We start from the raw sequence: 20133 nt of genomic DNA on the forward strand, positions 1-20133 counted from the left end.
TAAATATTTTTTATGGCTCATTACTTGCAGGTCATACATCCCACAGCACAATTTTTTGAGGTGCCTTTGGGAAGCAAATGTTTGTTATCACCTTCTAGAAACTGTGCGTTAGAAATTGGGCTAGGCCAAATGGGTGGGGACACTGGGTTCCCATGCTGAAGATTTGAGACAGGATTAACAGGATTAATTTACACAACTGGCTATCAGAAAATAGCCTACAGACCCCCCAGAATAGTGTACCTGAGCTTGAAGTTTCAAACTCTGCTTACATTTTGCATTTTCCTGCCCATGACACACTTCACACAACCCAGCCTTACAAGGATTGGTAAATCGTGTCGGTTTCATATTTCCAGTCTTACATTCTGTTTAGAGCCCGTTTCCACATCAGTTTGCAAATGGGTGTGTCTGTGTTTTTTATGTCTCCATGGAAATTTATACCTTTTCTGGAAGCATTTCTATTTGTATGCACTTTTGCATGCGTTTCTCCTGTTATAAACCTTTTTGTGCTATGTTTTTGTTGGAGAGCTGCATTGCAAAATGCAATGCAGAAATGTGGATTTCAAAGGATAAATGAGTTTCACTTTACATATTGGTTCAGGAATTAGGCAGGCCCACAGCAAAATACAATACCCAACCGTTCCAACATGGAGCTTTGTTTATCTCTACACTAGTCGCTGTGGTAAGTGCACTGAAACCCTTTGGTTTACTCTTTGGCTTGGAACATCTCCAACTCCATCCAGGAGTTTCCCATAGAGACTCCTCAGGTCTTTCCTTTATTCCAATGTTTCTGTGTCTTGCTTAGATTCAGGAACCTATTTTAGTGGATACAATTTGAGCCCTTGTTTAAGATACATAATATTAGTGCTGAATTTCTGGAAATTAACTTATGGAACACGACTTATTTTAAGTGATTTCAATTACATCTGTTTAACTTTTTTCCGTTTCCAAGGCCCAGAGATGTTTCATTTACCTACGCTTACTTTTTAACATCTTTATTTAATCTTCATTTAAATACAATTTTAAAATTATGTGATGCTCACGACATGATTGCCTAACGTGAGATAATAGCACCCATCCCACTTAGAGCAATTTATTATAATTATCCACTGAGCTGCTCCGTTTTTTTTTTAAAACTTGAACAAGGGAGAATCAATCTCTTATGTTATGAACAGCTCCTTAGAAGTAAGTATTCCATCTTGCTGACATCAAAGTATTGTGCGCAGGAAGCCCGAGAGAGCATCTCTTCCACAATGAGTGTAGAAAAGAAGAAGGAACAACACAGAGATGTTACCACAAATGGGTTACACTCCCACAAACCAAATGCTCATGCAAGACCACCTAAAACAGGGATAGCAGACATTTTTTTCATCCTGAGGGCAACATTGCTTTCCATACAACCACCAAGGAGCCATATGCCTGTGGTGGGTGGGGCCTGATGCAAAAGTGGGAGGAGCAACAAACACAATAGTCCAGTTTCTATGCACACCCCTCTCTATCCCGCATCCAGGTAATGAAAAAGTAGTATGGACACATTCCAGCCATACACACAAACATACAAGAAGGGCATGAAGCAAGACCAGTATGGGGTGGGGTCTGGTGAGAAGGGCCTGGAAAGTTCCCAAAGGGCTGGATAGAGAAGCTTGAAGTACATGGGCCCAAGATTCCCCACCCCTGACTTAGAGCCTCAGAAGAGTGTGAGAGCAGGGTAAGATCAGGAGTAAAGAGGGGGAAGGGAAGCTGTTTTGTTGGCTGTCACCAACTGTCACCTGTTGGCAGCACTAGTCGTAGGGGTCAGCAAACTTTTTCAGCACGGGGCTGGTCCACTCTCCCTTAGACCTTGTGGGGGGCTGGACTATATTTTTTTTGGGGGGGGGAATGAATGTATTCCTTTGCTGCACAAATAACCCAGAGATGCATTTTAAATAAAAGCACACATTCTACTGATGTAAAAACACCAGGCAGGCCCCACAAATAACCCAGAGATGCATTTTAAATAAAAGGATACATTCTATTCATGTAAAAACACGCTGATTCCCAGACCGCCCATGGGCCGGATTTAGAAGGCAATTAGGCAGGATCCTGCCCCCGGGCCTTAGTTTGCCTACCCATGCACTAGTGTCTGGCTCTTTTCCCTCTCCTCACCTATATTTCCTTGTGTGCCGTGCTTTTTAGATTGCACATTTGAGGGCAGGGACTGTCTTGGTGTAGTGGTTAAGAGCGGTGGACTTGTAATCTGGTGAACCGGGTTTGCTTCCCCGCTCCTTCACATGCAGCTGCTGGGTGACCTTGGGCTAGTCACACTTCTCTGCAGTCTCTAAGCCTTACTCACATCCCAGAGTGTTTGTTGTGGGGGAGGAAGGGAAAGGAGATTGTTAGCCGCTTTGAGACTCCTTAAGGGAAAGGCAGAATATCAAGTCCAAACTCCTCCTCCTCCTCCTTGTTTTATGGATCTGGAAGCTATGCTCCCCAACCTCTGGCTAGAGTGCATGCATAAAATGTCTACCCCTTCTTTGGTTACTTCCATATATTCATTACATGGACTCGTGGTCTTTCCTCCTGTGTCTTCCGTGCTAGAAAACCACACACCTCACCCTTGGGTTCATCTCCACTGCAACTTTATACAAATCAAAAGTTATGGGAGGCTCCCTTCCGATGTCTGTCCTCCTATTCCTTGCCTGATTCACCCATTTACAGTAAAAATGTAAAGTCCTCGTTAAAATCTCAGATGGAAAGTAACTCAGTCTCCTCTGTCAGTTGCATCTACATTGGTAAAGAGATATATGATATATATTTACGTAACCCAAGCCCTGAGAGTATAGAGAATGAAGAACACAATACATTTCTATAGCAACTTACACGAGAGATGGAAAGCTATAAACTTCAGTTTCAGGAAATGACCACAAGAGGGCATGACAGTGATACAGAAAGAAGAGAAAAGTAAGTATTTTAATCTAACCTTTTCCAAGTCAGGCTTCGGTTCTCCTTTAGGAGATCTTTCCCAGAACATTCCCTTTGACATTCTTTTTGCAAGCCATTTATGAATGGTGTTATTTGGCCGCCAACACTTGCCTGTCTCTTAAAGGCATCTCTCATGTTCCTGAAGCATCTGACAGTTGTGAGCTTTTAACACATTCTCTCTAAACTGTATTGCTCTTAACTGGTTTGCATAGTGGCGAGAAGCAACAGCAACACCATCAATGCTCATAGTTATACAACTAAGGGTAGAACTCAGGGTCTTGCTGTACAGCAAGTCATCAGATGACCCCCACCTTAAAGAGTGAAATATGATAGGGGCAGCTGCAAACAAGCCTAGCATCTCAGCTGGTACAGAATGTGGTGGTTAGCTTGTTTCTGAGGACAAATTACAACCTGCATAAAGCACTTTGCTTGTGAGATTTACACTGGCTGCCAGTTTACTAGTGGGCAAAGTTGTTATGAGTATATAAATCTCTATATAGTTTGGGATCAGGTTACCTAAGAGATCAGCTTATCCCTTATATACTAAAGAGATCACTGTGGTCTACAGTCAAATCTCTGCTGCAAGTTCTCAGAAACCTGCTCCACAGTAACTCAGAGAAAGGCTTTTAGTGTGGCTGTCACTGTTCTGTGGAATAGTGTTCCTCTTGAGCTATGACAGGCGCCTACCTTCTGCACTTTCTGGAAACTGGTGAAGATCCCCCCCCCCGCCAACTTTCCCTGCTTGGTAAATGGGTGCTTACAAATAGTGTTGGATTTTTAATCCCATTTGTTGTTTTTCTGTTTAATTATTTTTAATTAATTAGTGTGTAGATTGCCTTTAGCTGGTGGTTCTGAAGGTGATTAATAAATTATTATTAATAAGTCAAAAGAACAGGATAGGTCCTGCAAAATATATAGAGTAGCATGTTGCATATTGTTCCAGAAAGGGCAAAATAGGTGGTTGCTGTTGGCATCCATCTGTCTGAAAAGTCAGTGTGTCTCTGGGGAAGAAATCAAACCTCTAGAGAATTACACCAACTGTTGTGGCTGCAGAGACCAGTTCCTTGTAACTGCTGCCTCTTGGCAGTTTTTGTTGCACTAGCAGCACTGAAGTGACCTCTCTGGGGAGCAAGCCTGGGCAGTGTGTATGGAGGTCCTAGGCTGCCCAGGATCTGAAGTAGCAAACACAGGTTTAATATTGAATTACATTTCACCTGTAGATGATGGTACAGAAAAGAATAGTCCCTTTCCATCATGTGATCCTGCTGTTTTTCTTTTGCTGTGCTCTTGCTGTGCTCAAGACAAGGGAACATTCTGGGGTTGTTGGTTTTGTTTGTTTGTTTTAAATTGTTTGAAAATGTAACAAAAGTTTTGCTTTGGGACTGAAAGAGAATGCAAAATCCGAAGAAGATAAAATGAAATACCTCTGAGCTGGTGACCCTCCTCTTAGCCTTGGTGAAAGCAAAGCAAAGCAATACATTGGCACGAGCTTGACTGCTGAAGTTGCCAGAAGGAGACATACAAAACACCATCTCAACCACCTTAGGGACTCTTAGTCCTTTTTCCTCTACAAAGCAGCAGGTATGGATTTTTTTTTTCCTTGGAGGTTACTCCTGAAGCCTTTCTCATGAATGAGTTTAGCCACAAGGCAACAGAGGTTTAGGACCAGAGTTTTCTTCTTCTAAATGGGCTACCTTCCCAGGTTGACAAGCCCCTCATTTCCCTCAAAAGCATGTGCAGAAACCACCTCCTTGGCCGTTGGACCCACTATTGGGTTCAAAACACCAGAGCCCATCTTCACATGCAGTGGAAGTCCCTAATTCACCTAACTCACCAGGTTCTTCTGTCAGTCTAAGCTGTTCCTGGGATTGTGGCCACTGTTGCATGCTGCAAGCTTCTAGGAGCCACAGGTGATAGCTGAGTGCAGGGTGGGGACGAAAGGTAGACATACTACCCCAGAAGAAGCAAGGCAACCCAAAAGTAGCATGATGTGTCCCCCACAAGAGGTACTAAAGGTAAAGGTAAAGGGACCCCTAACCACAAGAGTTACTACCCACCCCCTAACTCCCAACACACCCTGCAGGTTCACCTGAAGGACCTAATCAAATTGGATTTCTCCTGCATCCCTACTTCTGGCTAAATTCCTGCAAAACAAATCTGATGAGGTTTTAGAGGGACATTTTAATTTGTGGCTGCTGTATTTCTGTTGTGGTCATAAAAGCATCTGCTCCAGACAACCTTGACACTTTATAAATCAATTCATCATAAACTAAGCCGTGGGTTGTAGCAAAATGTACTGTTCTCTTCCTGAATATAATTCCTGTTAAACCACAGGATAGAGCTCTTAAGTTCGAGAACATTGATCTAAATTCTTGTTCACATTGTTCTGAAATGGTCTACGCATTAAAAAGAAGAAGAAGAAGATACACAGAATAATAGTAACAATAATATGTGTAACTACCAGTTCACGGTCCTGCAGGTGGTCTATTGCATTAAAATCTTCATGTTACAGAGAGACGGGGAGAGAGAGAGAGAGAGAGAAGGCGGGAGGGAGGGAGGGAGCAGCTCCTCTGCTTGGGTAAAGACAGGACTACAATCTTTTCTAATGACTTTCCCTTGTGTGGGGGGTTGGCAGGGCCGGATTTAGGTCTGATGAGCCCTAAGCTACTGAAGGAAATGGGGCCCTTTATATGTCCAGCTGTCCTTTGTCAACAACAAATTGTCACTGTTTTTTGTTGTTGAATATATGCTATATGGTAATTTATGGAGCTAATAGGTATCTAAAGCTATTTGGTGTATGTAGGTTTTATTTTATTTGTTTTTTTATCTTATATTTTGGAAATGTACATCTAGGTTTTTTTCCCTTTATTTTTTTGTGGGGACCCCAAGAGAGTGGGTCCCTAAGCTATAGCTTGTTTAGCTTATACATAAATCAGGCACTAGGGGTGTGCAGAGGATTTGTAGTAGCAAGAAGAGAGATTAATAAGAACATAGGACAAATCTGAATATGATTAAACAACGCTCAGTGCACCTTAGCAATGAAGTGACAATCAACAATACCCACTTACCCTGCTGGGGGGTGAGTGGCAGCAGAGGTGTAGCAAGGCCAGGTTGTACCAGTGCGGAATTTTTTTGTCACCCCCCCCATCAACAGCTTGGGGTAGACTTGGGAGTCACGGGCGGGTGCCAAATGTCCGCCCCCCTTCCTATGCCTCTGCACCCCCACCCCCGCAACTCCCAAGTACCCCAAGCCATCGGGGGAAGGGGGGAGCTATGCTGATTTGCCGGGGTGCTGGCAAAGCTGCGTCCTCTTGGGAGTCACAGCTCCTGTCCTTCTGCCCCCCTCCCTCCCCGGCTTGCTGTAAAGCGGAAAAGCAGGAGCTGCTTACGGCGAGCCAGGGACGGAGGGAGGCTAGGAGGGGGGTCCCCAGATCGCCGTAAGTGGCTTCTGCTGTCAGCAGAGGGATCCCACTGCCATCCACATGGTCTCCAGCGGTGCTGGTGGCAAACCGCTATTTACAGTGCATGTGTGGCATCACTATGCACAGCACATGTGTGCGACACTGCGCATGCATTGTATGTAGTGGTTTGCCACCACCACCACCCGAGAGCCATACAGATGGTGGCAGGATTCTCTGCTTGTGGCTGCAGTGGTAGTGGAGGGATCCTCCACTGGCAGCTGTAGCAGTGGCGGAGGCATCCTACCGCCGTCTGTATGGTGCTCGGGCAGCGCTGGAGGCAAACCGCTATGTACAGCGCATGTGCGGCGTTGCTACGTACAGCGCATGCATGCAACACCATGCATGCGTTGTACGTAGCAGCTTGCCACCGGTGCCGCTCAAACGCCATACAGACGGTGGTGGGATCCTCTGCTCGCGGCTGCAGCCGCAAACGGAGGATCCTTCACATGCGGCTGCGGCGGTGCAATGGCTGCTCGCACCGCCATACCCGGGCCGGGTAGGCAGGGCAAGCACCCCATGGGTGCCTTCTTGTCACCCTCCAGTGCACCGCCCCTCGCCCCCACCTTGCGGCGCCACTGAGTGGCAGTTGTGGCTTGTTGCTGGTTCCCCCTCTGTTCCTGGGGGGCAAAAGTTGTCTTTTCACTGCTGACCATTATCCAACCCTAAAATTATGAACTGTAGTCATGGGCAAGCAGCAGGGTGGAGCCTGGGTCTTCATTCCAATTTGACACCTAATAATAAAAGCCAGCTGCATCTGGGTTGCCCAGTCAGCCAAAGAGCAACCATCCCTCCTTCCCTCCATGCTGCTGCTGTTTAACTTGTATCATAACTTTGCTTTGCTTTCATGTGTACCCAGTATATTGACCTTGCAATTGTTTTACAATGCTTCCCATGTTTGGAACCAGGAAGGAATTTGCATGCAGACAAATTGGGCCCATTTGGTGGTTCTGCCTTCATAGCAAATGTCACAACTTTGGGTGGATGAGGTATTGGATGGAATTCTAGTCCATTGAAGGGTTGGGATGAAGTGGTGGGTCAGCCTATAGCAGGTGCGATCTCAGAGTATACCATTAGAGTGGTCTAAGTGGAAGGCCCTGTCCAGAAACCAAGTGTGGGACAGAGTCATAGAACTTCCAGAAGCATCTGGCAGTGGACCTGTGTCTTGACGTGGTCCATATCCCAGGCATGACCCTGCTTAATCTTCAGCCCTCCATCAGGAGGCTGAAATGCATATACATCCAAGGCCTGAGCTAAAGCCTACCTACATCTGTAATCAATAAAGTTGTGGCCAATTTAATCCCAGATCATCGTCTTGTCAAGTTTGCTCCATCACACTATTACTATTGCCCACTGGTGTAGAAGAGGGGGTGCTGCGATTGGGTCCGCAACATAGATTCAGGATGCCAGCTGCATATTTTAATACTTCCAATACCATTTGCATTATGGCTAGTCATTTGTTTGCTTGCTTTTGCTTCTTATATTCCACCTTCTTCTCCAAGGACCTCAATGAGCTGTGCATGGCTCTTCCATTCTCCACAATGTCCAACAACCCTGTGAGGTAGCTTAGGCTGAGTGATGGTGACTGGATAAAGGTCACCCAGTGAGTTTCATGGCCAAGCAGGGATTTCAACCTTGGTCTCTCAGTTCCTAACGCAACACTCTAACCACTATGTCACACTGGCTCTCAGACTAGAACTCACATCCACTTGGCTGTTTTCATCTCACAGGTTCATAGGAAGGTGACATACTCAATCAGACCATTGATCAATCTAACACCAGCTGTCTTCAACCTTTCAGACCCAAATACCCACCGTTAACCCAAACGTGCATTTCAGGATCCATTTATCTTCTCTCTTTTTTGGTCACACATGCATATGGAGGTGGTACTGCTGTTGTTACACACCTTAGAACAGGCTGCATCCCATGATTGAGTCCCAAAACAATGACTGAAAACCAGTGCTTTGAACTGACTGGCAGCATGCCTCCATAGTTTCAAACAGGGGTCTTTCTCAATCCTACTGGAGAAACTATGGATGCAACCTAGGACCTTCTGTGTGCAAATAATGTGGTCTGCACTGATTTTTGCCAAGTACAAATCCAAAGCACATTCTACTTCTTGGCAGGGTTGACATCTAAATGGAAAATGTTCTTGGGCATCTGCTTACTGTTTCAGTTACCACCTGACCCACTACTGCTATTCTTTTCTGTCCTTGCTGCTCACTCATTTGCCACTCACATAGATGGGCAGGGAAAAGCAGCCATTGCTGTTGACTCACCACAAACAGACAGCTCTATTCACCTCTGCCTTAAACACCCTTGCTTACCCATCAGCTCTCTTGGCAAGCAAGCAAGAAAGATGGAGGAGCCACTGCAGGGAGGCCAATGGATCTCCCAACACTAGGCCAGGATGGGGGGTAGGCAAGTCAGTGAGGTGTTTCCATCTCCTTGCCTCCCTTCCTTCAAGCACAGCAACCAGCAGCCTAATGTTGCAGCTGTGCTACACCAGATGAACAACTTCTAAGTTCTGCTTCATGATATCGTCCCCTTTTCTGAAACCATTTCCTCTTTACTGGATGCTAGAATTGGTTAAACAAAACAAAACAAAACAAAACAAAACAAAACAAAACAAAACAAAACAAAACAAAACAAAACAAAACAAAACCGACATTGCTTTAAAAGCATGTTGCTTCCAGCTGGCTAATCACCCTAAAATTGAATGCATTCAGCTTGGGGCATTACACAGTTGAGTTTTATCCCCACCCACCCCCACACTTCTGTAGTTAAGATGCTTAAAATATATGACGAGGATAACTGCTTTTATAAAATTAATGACTGCCTGGATGATGAATTTAGTCTACTCGTAAAACAACAGAGCGCTTTCAATCCAATGCCAGTTATGCTGTTTGATTATTGTTTTGGCCTTTAAAGGAACTGTATGGAACTTTTTAAATATCTGTTACAACTGCACTGCTCCCCATACAACTTCAAGGCTTTTCCTTCTGATGCTCTAACTTTGGGATGTTTCAGAACTGGCTGAAAATGTTGCTGTACTTATAAATCCAGCCAAGCATTTAGCTAACCCATTCACCTATGCAGAGCAGTTTCATAGCCACAAATCTGTGGTGGACTAGCATACCCCCAGTGATGCCCACAATTTGCAATTTACATGATAAAGCCCAGCCATTTCTGGTCTCCCCCACCCCAACTCAGCTTGTGCAGCAGGAACATTATGGGTTTCATTGAAGGAGGGGGACTATGAAAAGGACTGTCATACTAATTTGAGTCCCTCAGATGTATTCCCTCGTTTCCCTTAAACCATTAAACCATTAAACTCTTCCCTTAAACCATTAAACTTTCCAGGAATCAAACATTTGGGAATGTCCTTAGTCAAGAAGAAACACAAGGCCTTTGTTTCATCTGTATGACACTGACTACCCCCCTTAGGATGAATGGTATTAACACTTAGTCATATATGTATATAGGTAGGTACACAAAAGGTAAAGGACCCCTGGACGGTTAAGGCCAGTCAACGGCAACTATGGGGTGTGGCAGTCATCTCGGTTTTCAGGCCAAGGGAGCCAGTGTTTGTCCACAGACAGCTTCCCAGGTCATGTGGCCAGCAGGACTAAACTGCTTCTGGCACAATGGGACACCATGACGGATTTTCTGTATGAATATGAGAATCCTATTGACTAGATGGCTTTTAGGGGTTTTTGGGGGGAAGAGGTTGGCTTGGTTTGCAGTTAAAGGTAGGGACAAGGGAGAAATTTGATTCAGTTCTCATTAAAAGGTGAGCCTACCTAATCTGCACCTCCTGAAACAATATGTGAACCACAACAGGCATCATTTGAAATTTGCATTTGTCTGAATTTTGCAGTGCAGTTCTGCAGCCAAGTAATGTGCACAAAAGTGCCTACACTAGCATAAAGTGTGCATAAAATTGCATAAATTAGTGAAAATAACATTGTAACATTGGTGAAAATAACATAGTATTGGTAAGCATTTGCCTTGCATAAATGGATATGCGTATGATAACATCAATTAAAACCTATTGGTAAAAAAAAAAATGACATTTTGAATTTCTGTCTGAACAGTACTTTAAAAAAATGCATAGAAGAAGACAGGAATGAGGTCTGTCAGACTTCTATTGGCAAGGAGTTCTACAGGACAAGGCCTGCTGCCCCAAAGGCTCTGACCCTGATAAAGACCAATGGAATTTTACAAATGTGGAATACCATCACAAGTGTCATAGTATAATATACTGGTGACTGAGGTGGAGCATAAGGAATCAGGTGGTCCTTAAAGTACTTGGACCAAAGTATTAAGGATTTGCTAATTAATATAAAAGCTTTGGACAAAAGCTTTGAGCAAATATATACATGTATGGGAAGTTCTGTTTCACAAGAGGAAGTCCTTGCACTGATGGAACATCTTTGTTGGATGGGAAGTGTTTGAAACTTCCCGTCAGACATTTTTGCTTAAACATTGCAAATAAAATATTATCCCATTGATTCTGTGAGTGCTACACATGTTATAAATGTGTGCCAGGGGAGAGTTAACTAGGCTAAAGTGTTTTTGTTGCAAGGGACCAATGAAAGACAAAGAGTTAACTCAGAACATTTCCAAGCCACTGCAAAAGTCCCTATTTAACAGTGCAAAGGATGAGCTATGAGATCTAATAAATAAAGACACACTTTGTTGGTCAAGAGAAACTTTGACTAAGCTGATGGAGGGCTTGGGGACTCTGAACATGATCAGAGTAAATAATGTTGGATACTTTGGGTGCATTTGTAGCAGCAAATCCAATTAAAAAATTGACTTCAAAAGGAAGTTTGGATTCTCAGATAGATGCCTGAGTGGAATTGAAATGTGGACTTTGTGGATTATTTGTTCCTGAGAGAGGCTTGCCACTATGATAGCTCTTAGTAAATATTTATTTTTATTTATTAAAGCTGGTGGGTTTCATGTCATTTGCACTGCAAACATATGGAGATATATATGTCCAAACAACACATGTATTCAAACAAGTGGTTGTTAAAGCAACAACTTGCTCAGGAGGGTTTTTTTAAAAATGGAAAATGGCCAAAATAAAGAACTGATACATGGATTGCATATTTACCACACTTACTTGGGAGTAAATCTCATTGAATTCATTGAGATTTACATTTTAGAAGACATTCATAGGTTTGTGTTGGTCTACTAGGAATTTATGTAATGTGCAAATAATGAACATTTACTCAGGAGTAAGGACTCTGTGATCAGTGGGGCTTACGCCCTAGTAAGTAGGTTGGTATAGAGTGGCAGCCTACATGTGAAGTCCAAAATATGTTTGCTCAGAAATAAGCCTCACTCAGTGACATACACCCAAGTAAATATATGTAGGGTTGCAACCTAAGTCTGTAACTCCCTGCACATTTATCTAAACTGCATTGAAATTATGGGACTTAATTCTGGCTATACATCCATAGGATTGCTCTGCCTGGTTTGGAATATCAGAGGTTGTTTGATAAGAGACAACCTGGTAAATGATTAATATCTTATATGGTGGTGATGAGCATCTCAATCTAGAAAAGGGGATGGATACAAGAGAAGGGGACACTCTGTTGTTGCCATATCTCCCTTTCCCAGGCAGCCCAGGACCCAACATGGCAGGAACGTGGCTGCCACAAACCATATTATGCTGGGCATTGGATCAAGTAACATCTCTGTTAAAATATCAACACTTCAATCAAATTTGTTATTTTAATGCTTCCAACTTACTTAGGAAATGGATGGAATTTATTATGCTGGAAGGTGGAGAAATTGGGGGGAGTACCAGTGCTTGAGATTTAGGGTTGCCTAGCAGACTAGATTTGACTGGGTCAGATGAACCAATAGTCTGGGGTCAGTGTCAGACAGTTTCATCTCTTTGTCTGTGAATTTGATTATCACATTGGTGCCTCTTTATCTGAACATCCTCATACAATCATAGAGTTGTAGAGTTGGAAGGGGCCCTGAAGGCCATCTAGCCCAACCCCATGTAATGCAGGAATCTCAGCTAAAAGCACCCATGGCCATCCAACCTCTGCTTCAAAATTCCAAGGAAGGAGAGTCCACCACCACTGTTGAACAGTTCTTCCTGATGTTTAGTTGGAATCACATTTCTTGTAACTTGAAGCCATTGGTTTGAGCAGGAGGAAACAAGCTTACTCTGTCTTCCATGTGATAGTTCTTTAGATATGGGAAGATGGCCATCATATCTCCTCTCAGTCTCCTCTTCTCCAGCCTAAACATAACCAGCTCCCTCCCTCAACCCTTAATTAAAAGACTTGGTATCCAGATCCTTGATCATCTTGTTCACCCTCCTCTACACATGTTCCAGCTTATCAATATCCTTCTTCAATTGTGATGCCTAGAACTGGACATAGTACTCCAGGTAAGGTCTGACCAAGGCAGAATATAGGGGGATCCATTCATCCTGAACAGAACACATGAGGGCTGCTTTCATCCTCCTCCTCCTCCTCCTCCTCCTCCTCCTCCATTAAATTTGAATGTTTTATAAACTACCCCTTTATCCCACTATGAATAATGATGCAATCTTAAAATAAACAACAATAATAAAAACAAATAGGAATGTGGAGGGGTGTACCCAGTTCACACTTTCCAAACCAATGCACTACAATTATTCTTTGACAATTGCATTCATCTGAGTTTTGTGGTGAATCTCATGAACCAAAATGTATGTACAAAAATCTGTGTATTAAGGAAATGCATGCACAAGAATTTATATACTAGTGTAAGGAACATATTAGAGGACATTGCAACACAAATTTTCATGAAAATGCATGCACATGTTTTGCGCTCTCTCTCTCTCTCTCTCTCTCCCCCCCCCCCACACACACACACAGTGATAGAGCAATGGGGCAAATTGAAATTAAGAGTAGGGGGAAATGAGAAACCAGAATTAGCAGGGTTTTTTTAAAAAAGGGGGGAGGAGAAAAAGCCTGGACTAATTTAAATGTCTTAACCTGGTGCTGAAAATATTCCAAGTTTCGCCCATATGGCTTCCTTTTGAAGGATATTCAAAAATTGAGAAGGCCCTCCTCTTAATGGATGCATTAGAAATGCACCTTTCCCACAGAGGAATCTCGGAGAAGAGCCTTGTTGGAATATCATAATGTACGGGCAGTTTGCGAGTTCCAGGCAGGTGCTTGTGGAAAATGTGTCAAAGAATTAACCAAATCTTCCACTGGAATATTGCTTTGTTATCTTTACTCCCGGCTCTTTAAAGGGCTCACGGCATGTCAAAGAAGAGCTCCATTTCAATACAGGCACAGCTAAGAGCTGATTTTGACCTATGAGCTTCAAGCATGGTTTGGCTCTCAAAGCTGCTACCCCTTCAGGCATGCAATTCATAAGCATTTTGCATAATGAAACAGCACATATGTTTAAGTTAAAAAAAAAATGATCAGGGATTCGTGTCAGGTAAAATGTCCTAGTTCAATGCAAAGATTTGGAAAATGCTATAAAACAGATTTAATTACTGAAGCATATAATAGGGCAAAAATCCTTTGATATGAGACAATTACTTACTGTCCAGGGAGCAGATAATACTGTAGAAGGAGTTATTTCTCCTAATATTTTTTTATAATTGCTGCTCTATAAAGAATGGCTCGTTAAGACAGTAGCTTTACTGTTTCATCAGCATTAACCACACAGAGCATTGCCTGCTCATAAAAGAACATTCTGTAAACAAGGGCCACATAGAATGCACTGGATTTGTTTCAGCTCCTGTACTCACCACAACAGGGTCAGGGAACATATGGTTCTGCAGGTGTTATTGGGCTATAGCTCTCATCCTCCTACACCATTGTTGGTTCTGGGTGCTGGGGCTGCTGGGGGGTGAAGGGCCAAAGGTTACTCATCTTTGCTTTATAACAACCAAACAAGTCAAGTCAATCAGTTCTATTCTGTTTTAGCAGACAGCCATTATACAGATGAAGATGAAAATAACAACAACAACAACAACAACAACAACAACAACAACAACAACAACAACAACAATAATAATAATGGAGATTTACATTTCTGCTCCTTAACCTTTAAAGGATAAATCATTTCCCATACCCCCTTTCCATACCCCCCTATATACAAGTCAAACGCCTTGTGAGACAAATGTTTTGGCTCCTGAATGTTCTGGTTTGCGAATGTTCTTTGGAACCCGAACATCCATTGCGGCTTCCACAGCTTCCGATTCACTGCAAGAGCTGCCTGCAGCCAATCAGAAGCTGTGCCTTGGTTCCCGAACATTTTGGAAGTCAAACGGATTTCCCGAACAGATTCCGTTTGATTTCCAAGGTACGACTGTATTTTGAAGCGTATAGACTTCTCTACATCAGACAGCAAAAAACAAGTCTTTCCAAGTCTTCTGCAATCTTAACAATGGATGAATACAGTTGTTTCTAAGATCATTATAAAAAGGGCATTCAATGAGCACATGACTCGTATCTTCTATTGATATGGCGTTGCAACCACAAACTTTAACCTTTTTAGGAATTCCTTTGTGCCAGCCATGCAATCGGCTAGTGGAAAGACATTTAATCTTGCCTGTGTGAAGGCTACCCTCTTTTTAGTGTTTGGTAGTTCTACCAAAAATCTTGGAAGGGATAAATTCAATGGAATAAAGGAAGAATACAGATTATTAGATTGACACGTCTTGATTTTAGCAGCTTGTGATTGCATCTCAACGTCCCTAAGCCTTTGGAGTATTAATTCTTTAGCTCTCTCAAAACCTTGCAACAAAAGAAAAGCGGTAGAGAATTCCAAACACATGGCAGCTGACTGCATTTCACCCTTCTCTGAGTTTGGGCCCATCTCTTCCAAAATTGTCAAACAATATGGTTGCATACTCTCGCTTCCCATAGTGGCGAGAAGCTGAAAAGGCAATTCTCACCAGAGTTGATTTCCTATGGGAGGAAACTTGTGGTGTTTTAAGATGTATGATTTATTTAAAGATATGCAAGCAGAGCATGGGCAGTCCCGATACACATTATTTTTACCTGTCAGTTGTCTTGAGTCCCACCAGGAAAAAAGGCGGGGTAGAAATAACTACATAAATAATCATGAGGCCAACACCTTACCGAAGCTAAGCAAGTCTGTACCTGGATGGGTGACTGCTTGCAAACCTCCTGTATGTTGTCTTGGGTCTTATATTTTTTTTAAAAAATAATTTTTATTAATTTTCATAAACAAAAAACACACAAAGAAAAACATTCACAAACAACATGACTTGACTTCCCCATACCTCCCCTTCACTGCACCCTTGTTTCCAATTTTTTTAGCAATCCTTCATTCCATTTCTATATTTAACTTCCCTCAGGTTCTCTTAACTTAAACATTTACAGCTATAATTCTCTGTTTCTTACCCCTTGACATTTTATCAGTCTGAAATTTTACAGCAGTTCTTAAGATATATTTTAAATTTTTTCCAGTCCTCTTCCACTGTCTCTCTCCTCTGATCACGGATTCTGCCGGTCATCTCTGCCAGTCCCATAAATTCAGTCACCTTCGTCTGCCATTCTTCCAGAGTAGGTAATTCTTGCATCTTCCAATACTTTGCCAAGAGAATTCTTGCTGCTGTAGTTGCATACATGAAAAAAGTCCTATCTTTCTTTGGTACCAATTGGCCGACCATACCCAAGAGAAAAGCCTCCGGTTTCTTTGCAAATGTCCACTTAAGGATTTTCTTAATTTCATTATAGATCATTTCCCAGTAGGCCTTAATCTTTGGGCAGGTCCACCAAAGGTGGTAGAAAGTTCCTTCACATTCGTTACATTTCCAGCATTTGTTATTGGGCAAATGATATATCTTTGCAAGCTTGACTGGGGTCATGTACCACCTATAGATCATTTTCATTATGTTTTCTTTCAAGGCACTACATGCCGTAAATTTAAGGCCTGTGGTCCATAACTGTTCCCAGTCAGCAAACATAATATCATGACCTAAGTCTTGTGCCCATTTGATCATAGCTGATTTAACCGTTTCATCCTGTGTGTTCCATTTCAGCAACAAGTTATACATTTTAGACAAAGTCTTAGTATTGGTCTCTAACAGTTCTGTTTCCAATTTTGACCTCTCCTTCTGAAATCCTAGTTTCCTGTCCTGCTTAAAAGTCTCATTTATCTGATAATAATGTAACCAGTCTCGAACTTTGGATTTTAGTTTCTCAAAGCTCTGTAATTTAACTTTTTCACCGTCATATTCTATAATTTCACAATATTTTGGCCAATTAGAATCCATGTTAAGTTTTTTCACCGCTCTAGCTTCCATTGGTGACAACCACTTGGGTCTTATCACAAAAGGAAGAAGAGGCATAAATATAAGGTTGAATCAGAGAGAGAGAGAGAGCTATACCCCAAATTCCATCAGAGCAGAGCTGGCTTTCTCTGTCTTTGTCCTTCCAATACTGCTCTTTCTTTACACAGAGATATTCAGTTGTTCCCTAAGCTGGGGGCTGTGCTAGAGAATGGCTCACCTTCTCTAAAGATCTCTTGCATTCCAGAAATTACTTCTGTTGCATCCCCAGCCACCAGCACGTATTGAGGAAACCATCAACCAAACACCCTTGCTCATTGACCTACAGTGCCTCTACTAAAAGTTATGGTTTTTCTGTCTCAGACAGCATACGTAACGTCATTTTATACCTTAAATGCATTCTCAAATGCTTCACTTCACCAGTGAGGATGGAAATTAATTCGCATGAGAGAGATATATGTGCACTTGTACACACCTGCCAGTAGTCCTGGAGATGCTCAGTTGCAGAGCACCTGCTATGCATTCAGAAGGTCTGTTTCAATCCCTGGCATCTGCAGGTAGGACTGCGAAAGAACCCTGTGTGGAACCCTGGAGAACCATTGCAAGTCGTGGTAGACAAATGGTCTCACTCAGCATAAGGCAGGTTCCTATAGGATGAGGCAAATGCAATCTACAGTTAACTTAGATGTTCCCTTAGTTAATCAGATCAGCAAGCAAGCTGATAGTGAGCAGGACGTATCTAAGAAAGACACATCCTTAGCTCCATTCCTTAGACAGGATTGCATTTGAGCCACAGGAGTTGTCGGGAGCGTGGCCCCCCACAATGCAAAGGAAGAGTCAGTTTCAGAAAGTGAGCTGAGTGTGCAAGTGGTTGACTCTGTAGATGAAAGCTGTCTGTCTGCTTTTAGAGAGAACAGCCTGGGGCCCCTCCTTTCCAAGGAAGAAGCTGTTAGCTCCCAAGGAGAGGAAGAATTGGAAGTCAGCCAAAGCCTTGCCAGGCAACCAGCAGATAAGCCAGTATTGGAGGCTGAGTCTTCTGGGGAAGAGCTAGGCCAGCCCAGCAGTCTTCAAACGAGGAGATTGGAGAAGGTCAGAGAGCAACGGAAGGGAAGGAGACGAAAGGTGGGATTTTGGCATTCTTCCTGTTGGGGGAGGGATGATGAGTAAGACTGAGCAACTAAGATTAATGAGAGCAGGCAGAACACCATGCTCTGAATGTGTTTTTCTTTCAAAAAAACTTGTATAAAACTGACGGAGAGTCTTTGCTGCTTATCAGGCTGCTCACCTGCCAGAGATCATTATAGGGGTGGAGCTAGATGAAGAAGGCTTGTGCTAGTAAGCTGAAAACTATTGCTAAATTCCACAAAACACTAAATTCCACAAAACACACTTACCTGGGAGCAAGCATATTTATACAATCGGACTAGATTCTTCATGTTCACAACAATTAGCATTAGAATAATAATAGTAGTAATAGTAATCTTCACAAAAATCTTTCAGCATTTTAGTGCAAATTTATTCTAACAAGCATTTTTCTATGCATTTGATGAATGTACACATTTCTGCATGAACTTTCCTTGATAATGCATTTTGTATTTTACTTTCATTAATATATTCCTTGTATGCACACCTTCCCTTAATATGTCTTCTTCTAACTACTGGATAGAGAACTGCATCCAATTAAAAAAAAAGTGTGAATTTAGGAGAGTTGTTTTGTATTGGTTTGAAAAGTGTGAAGCAAATAGTTTCTCATTAAAATAAAAATAAAATTGCATTTCTCCCCCTTCCATACATATGGTTGTGCTGGAAAACTTTTCCTTTAAAATCAGTGAGACTTAAGGTTGCAATCTTATGCACTTTTCCTTTAACACACTGGGATTTAAGGCCTGCTTAGGACTGTATTGTTGAGGCTTGCAGTGCTTTGGTCATTTACCTAGGAGTAAATCTCAACAAAATCAGTAGGATTTAGTTCTGAGTAAGCATAGATCATGATGCAAAGTGCCTTATTAAGTTTGGGTGGTGCCCAGTGCTTTTTCTTAATCAAATGTATGTAGTCCACATGAAATTCAAGACTGTTGCTTTTCTAATTAAAACATTAATTTAATTACTGCTGTTAATCTCCTTTTCTTACCAATGAGAAGAAGCTCATTCCCTGGCCCACAGTCTTCCAGATGCTCTGCTCACAAACCTATTTCATGTGTGTGTATGTGTGTGTGTGTGTGTGTGTGTGTGTGTGTGTGTGTGCAAGAGAGAGAGAGAGAGAGAGAGAGAGAGAGAGAGAGACTCTTCCTTGAAAATTTGTCTGATGATCTAAATTATAAACACACCAATGAACAGAAACCTTGATTCATCTTCTGATGAGTCACTTCTGGTGATTCAAAGTCTCCCTGCATTTTAAGACAAAGGAAGAATTGGGAATAATAGAATATATTATAGGGAAAAACTACACTTCCAGCTGTAGCAAACATAATATCTTCCGGCAAGATTGAAGAGATGGTGTTGTTATTTCTTCATCCATCCATTCATTTATTAGATTTATATATCGCCCATCTTTCAAGAATCATAAGGTAAAGGTAAAGGTAAAGGTAAAGGTACCCCTGCCCGTACAGGCCAGTCGTGACTGACTCTGGGGTTGCGTGCTCATCTCGCTTAAGAGGCCGGGAGCCAGCGCTGTCCGCAGACACTTCCGGGTCACGTGGCCAGCGTGACGAAGCTGCTCTGGCGAGCCAGCACCACCGCAGCACATGGAAACGCCGTTTACCTCCCCGCTATAAAGCGGTACCTATTTATCTACTTGCACTTAGGGGTGCTTTTGAACTGCTAGGTGGGCAGGAGCTGGGACCGAATGACGGGAGCTCACCCCGCCGCAGGGATTCGAACCGCCGACCATACGATCGGCAAGTCCTAGGCACTGAGGTTTTACTCACAGCGCCACCCGCGTCCAAGAATCATAGTGTGGCTTATAATATAAAAACAGGCTAAAGGCCTGCAATCAAAGGAAATGATCACCCTGATTCTCCAATCCCAGTGTTTTTGGGAGGGATGTTGAAGTAATAGATAACCTTGGTCGTGCACTAACACACTGGGTTCCACCCAACTTGACATCACTTGACATCATGTGGCAGGAGGAGGCCAGATGGGATCTGTTGCAGCCATGGGGAGGCCCAATGGGCCCTGCTGCAACTGCATAAAATTGAGTTGGGGCAGCCTCCTCCCTAGATGGCACCCCTGGTCTCACACATGGTTTTTGCTGTTTCACAGGTTTCCTGCTCTTTCTGATCACCCAACAGTGAACTGGAGCAAAGGGGAATGAAGCCCCAGTTCACAAAGTAGAGTGGACCCCAAGATGAATCAAGCATCCTATGACACACTTCAAACTGAAGTAGTCTGTTACCTGAAGTGCTAAATCAAGGTCCAAAC

Source organism: Podarcis erhardii (genome assembly GCF_964252035.2).
Source record: "Podarcis erhardii genome assembly, chromosome: Z".
Taxonomy (NCBI): Eukaryota; Metazoa; Chordata; class Lepidosauria; order Squamata; family Lacertidae; genus Podarcis; species Podarcis erhardii.